Below are 5,000 nucleotides of genomic sequence, written 5' to 3' on the forward strand. Positions count from 1 at the left end.
CGGCTCCCTGGGTTTTCAGACCCCTGGGTGGGCTGCCGGAGCCGCTCGACCTCGCAGGGCGGAGATCTCGGCCGGCTGGCCCCACGGCGCGGAGGGCCGGGCACGCGCCCGGGCCCCCCCCCAAAGGAGGAAAGTCCCAATCGGCCCCAGGATCCGGGGACGCGAAGAGGAAGAGGGACCCGATCCGCCTGAACGCCAGACGCCCCCTGCGGTCGGGGGCGCCGGCCCGCGAAGGACCCTTCCCGTCGCGAACGTGAGCGCCACATCGATCGGAAGGCGAGAGAGGAGCGGGCCCCCCCTCCCTCCGGGGGGCGCCGACAGTCGGAGTTCGCATCCCGGCCACCGGGCCTGCACCGGGGGTGCGAGGGGACGACGGGGTCCCCGGAGGAAAAGAGCCGGAAAAGGGGGGGCTCGGGGGGGCCGGGGGCCGCCCCACCTGCCAACGTGCCCCTGTCCCCCCTCACAAGATCGGGTACAACGCGCAGATTGGTCCCCGAGGCTCATCTCTGGTTCTCACAGGTTCCGAAAAACCTGTTCTCAGAAATCTCCTCGCACCCGTCAAAATGAACTAGTCGAAAAATCCAACCGCCAATTTAGGGGGACCAATCTGAAATCCTATCCGACCTCCTGGTTCTCTCGGTCGGCCGAGGGCACTTTTGGCGACCCCATCCGGACTTCCGTGAGACTGCCGGCCATCAGGTCAACCCGTCACTTTGAATGGGGTTGACCTGATGGCCGAGCAGGGACTTAGACATTTTTTCAGCCTTTTCCTCGGGGTTGACCTGGTGTCCCGGGGGGACTTAGACATTTTTTTCAGCCTTTTCCTCCGGGTTGACCTGGTGTCCCGGGGGGACTTAGACATTTTTTCAGCCTTTTCCTCCGGGTTGACCTGGTGTCCCGGGGGGACTTAGACTTTTTTTCAGCCTTTTCCTCCGGGTTGACCTGGTGTCCCGGGGGGACTTAGACTTTTTTTCAGCCTTTTCCTCCGGGTTGACCTGGTGTCCCGGGGGGACTTAGACATTTTTTTCAGCCTTTTCCTCCGGGTTGACCTGGTGTCCCGGGGGGACTTAGACTTTTTTTCAGCCTTTTCCTCCGGGTTGACCTGGTGTCCCGGGGGGACTTAGACTTTTTTTCAGCCTTTTCCTCCGGGTTGACCTGGTGTCCCGGGGGGACTTAGACTTTTTTTCAGCCTTTTCCTCCGGGTTGACCTGGTGTCCCGGGGGGACTTAGACTTTTTTTCAGCCTTTTCCTCCGGGTTGACCTGGTGTCCCGGGGGGACTTAGACATTTTTTTCAGCCTTTTCCTCCGGGTTGACCTGGTGTCCCGGGGGGACTTAGACTTTTTTTCAGCCTTTTCCTCCGGGTTGACCTGGTGTCCCGGGGGGACTTAGACATTTTTTTCAGCCTTTTCCTCCGGGTTGACCTGGTGTCCCGGGGGGACTTAGACATTTTTTTCAGCCTTTTCCTCCGGGCTGACCTGGTGGCCGAGCGTCTCGCCGTCCGCGGCCGGAGCTAGAGATGCCCCCCCCCCCAGGCCAGCCTGCGAAGCCGCGGCCAGGATCGGGCCCCTGGAAGTCTGACTAAAAATTTTCACCGACCCCAAAAACGGTTAGGGGGGGCCTCATAAAGCCTCCGGAGCGAAAAAAAAAAAAACGGAAAAAAGGATCGGGCCCACCCGAGGCAGGGGAGTCAGTAAGGGAAAGGGGACGAGGCGGCCCGGAGCCGGGTGCCCGGAGCCGGGTGCCGGCGGCCAGGATCGGGCCCCTGGAAGTCTGAAAAATTTTTTTCACCGACCCCCAAAGTGGTATTGGGGGGGGCTCATAAAGCCTCCGGAGCGAAAAAAAAAAAAAACGGAAAAAAGGATCGGGCCCACCCGAGGCAGGGGAGTCAGTAAGGGAAAGGGGACGAGGCGGCCCGGAGCCGGGTGCCCGGAGCCGGGTGCCCGCGGCCAGGATCGGGCCCCTGGAAGTCTGAAAAAAATTTTTTCACCGACCCCCAAAGTGGTGTTGGGGGGGGCTCACGAAGCCTCCGGAGCGGAAAAAAAAAAACGGAAAAAAGGATCGGGCCCACCCGAGGCAGCGGAGTCAGTAAGGGAAAGGGGACGAGGCGGCCCGGAGCCGGGTGCCCGGAGCCGGGTGCCCGCGGCCAGGATCGGGCCCCTGGAAGTCTGAAAAAAAAATTTTCACCGACCCCCAAAGGGGTGTTGGGGGGGGGCTCATGAAGCCTCCGGAGCGAAAAAAAAAAACGGAAAAAAGGATCGGGCCCACCCGAGGCAGGGGAGTCAGTAAGGGAAAGGGGACGAGGCGGACCGGAGCCGAGTGCCTACGGCCATACCGGACGGAAGGCCCCCGATCCCGTCCGATCTCGGAAGGTAAACCGTCCCGGGCCTGGCTAGTACTTGGATGGGTGACCGCCTGGGAATCCCAGGTGCCGTAGGCAGCTTTTCCCGCTGCGAGCCAGCTCTCTCCTTTTCTGGGGAACAAGGGCAGGGTCGCCCTGCCAGGGGCCCTGGGGCTGAAGTCCCTGCCGGCCACCAGGTCAACCCGGAGCCTGCCCCTCTGCGGCCAGCAGGTCAACCCCATACCGGCAGGGGGTTGACCTGGTGGCCGGGAAGCAGAGCGGCCAGCAGGTCAACCCCATACATTCAGCGGGTTGACCTGGTGGACGGGAAGGAAAGCGGCCAGCAGGTCAACCCCATACTTTCAGCGGGTTGACCTGGTGGCCGGGAAGGAAAGCGGCCAGCAGGTCAACCCCATACATTCAGCGGGTTGACCTGGTGGCCGGGAAGGAAAGCGGCCAGCAGGTCAACCCCATACATTCAGCGGGTTGACCTGGTGGCCGGGAAGGAAAGCGGCCAGCAGGTCAACCCCATACATTCAGCGGGTTGACCTGGTGGCCGGGAAGGAAAGCGGCCAGCAGGTCAACCCCATACATTCAGCGGGTTGACCTGGTGGCCGGGAAGGAAAGCGGCCAGCAGGTCAACCCCATACATTCAGCGGGTTGACCTGGTGGCCCGAAAGCAAACCGGCCACCAGGTCAACCCGGAGCCTGCCCCCGCGGGCAGGGGCCAAGCGGACCCCCCTCCGCCCGGGCTTGCCCTGCTCCGAGCCGGGGCTTAATCCCCGTCCGGCCACCAGGTCAACCCGGAGCCTGCCCCTCTGCGGCCAGCAGGTCAACCCCATGCCGGCAGCGGGTTGACCTGGTGGCCGGGAAGGAAAGCGGCCACCAGGTCAACCCCATACTTTCAGCGGGTTGACCTGGTGGCCGGGAAGGAAAGCGGCCACCAGGTCAACCCCATACTTTCAGCGGGTTGACCTGGTGGCCGGGAAGGAAAGCGGCCAGCAGGTCAACCCCATACATTCAGCGGGTTGACCTGGTGGCCGGGAAGGAAAGCGGCCAGCAGGTCAACCCCATACATTCAGCGGGTTGACCTGGTGGCCGGGAAGGAAAGCGGCCAGCAGGTCAACCCCATACATTCAGCGGGTTGACCTGGTGGCCGGGAAGGAAAGCGGCCAGCAGGTCAACCCCATACATTCAGCGGGTTGACCTGGTGGCCGGGAAGGAAAGCGGCCAGCAGGTCAACCCCATACATTCAGCGGGTTGACCTGGTGGCCGGGAAGGAAAGCGGCCAGCAGGTCAACCCCATACATTCAGCGGGTTGACCTGGTGGCCGGGAAGGAAAGCGGCCAGCAGGTCAACCCCATACATTCAGCGGGTTGACCTGGTGGCCGGGAAGAAAAGCGGCCAGCAGGTCAACCCCATACATTCAGCGGGTTGACCTGGTGGCCGGGAAGGAAAGCGGCCAGCAGGTCAACCCCATACATTCAGCGGGTTGACCTGGTGGCCGGGAAGGAAAGCGGCCAGCAGGTCAACCCCATACATTCAGCGGGTTGACCTGGTGGCCGGGAAGAAAAGCGGCCAGCAGGTCAACCCCATACATTCAGCGGGTTGACCTGGTGGCCGGGAAGGAAAGCGGCCAGCAGGTCAACCCCATACATTCAGCGGGTTGACCTGGTGGCCGGGAAGGAAAGCGGCCACCAGGTCAACCCCATACAGGCAGCGGGTTGACCTGGTGGCCCGAAAGCAAACCGGCCACCAGGTCAACCCGGAGCCTGCCCCCGCGGGCAGGGGCCGGCATACCCCCGTCCGTCCGGGGTCGCCCTGCCCCGGGCTCCGGGCTTAAGTCCCGAGCGGCCACCAGGTCAACCCGGAGCCTGCCCCCGCGGGCAGGGGCCGGCGGACCCCCGTCCGTCCGGGGTCGCCCTGCCCCGGGCTCCGGGCTTATTCCCCGTCCGGCCACCAGGTCAACCCGGAGCCTGCCCCCGCGGGCAGGGGCCAGGCGGAGCCCCGTCCGTCCGGGGTCGCCCTGCCCCGGGCTCCGGGCTTAAGTCCCGAGCGGCCACCAGGTCAACCCGGAGCCAGCCCCCGCGGGCAGGGGCCGGCGGAGCCCCGTCCGTCCGGGGTCGCCCTGCCCCGGGCTCCGGGCTTAATTCCCGTCCGGCCACCAGGTCAACCCGGAGCCTGCCCCCGCGGGCAGGGGCCAGGCGGACCCCCGTCTGTCCGGGGTCGCCCTGCCCCGGGCTCCGGGCTTAATTCTCCTCCGGCCACCAGGTCAACCCGGAGCCTGCCCCCGCGGGCAGGGGCCAGGCGGACCCCCGTCCGTCCGGGGTCGCCCTGCCCCGGGCTCCGGGCTTAATTCTCCTCCGGCCACCAGGTCAACCCGGAGCCTGCCCCCGCGGGCAGGGGCCGGCGGAGCCCCGTCCGTCCGGGGTCGCCCTGCCCCGGGCTCCGGGCTTAATTCCCGTCCGGCCACCAGGTCAACCCGGAGCCTGCCCCCGCGGGCAGGGGCCAGGCGGACCCCCGTCTGTCCGGGGTCGCCCTGCCCCGGGCTCCGGGCTTAATTCTCCTCCGGCCACCAGGTCAACCCGGAGCCTGCCCCCGCGGGCAGGGGCCAGGCGGACCCCCGTCCGTCCGGGGTCGCCCTGCCCCGGGCTCCGGGCT

General features: G+C 65.6%; 1 non-coding gene across 1 annotated transcript; it reads left to right on the plus strand.

Moving 5' to 3' along the window:
* Positions 1-2,319: 2,319 nt before the first annotated feature.
* On the plus strand, positions 2,320-2,438 carry LOC141979764 (5S ribosomal RNA). The gene has a single exon (XR_012637156.1). It is a non-coding gene; the product is annotated as a 5S ribosomal RNA (ribosomal RNA).
* The last annotated feature ends 2,562 nt before the right edge of the window (positions 2,439-5,000 follow it).

The sequence above is a fragment of the Natator depressus genome, chromosome 28 (genome assembly GCF_965152275.1).
Source record: "Natator depressus isolate rNatDep1 chromosome 28, rNatDep2.hap1, whole genome shotgun sequence".
Taxonomy (NCBI): domain Eukaryota; kingdom Metazoa; phylum Chordata; order Testudines; family Cheloniidae; genus Natator; species Natator depressus.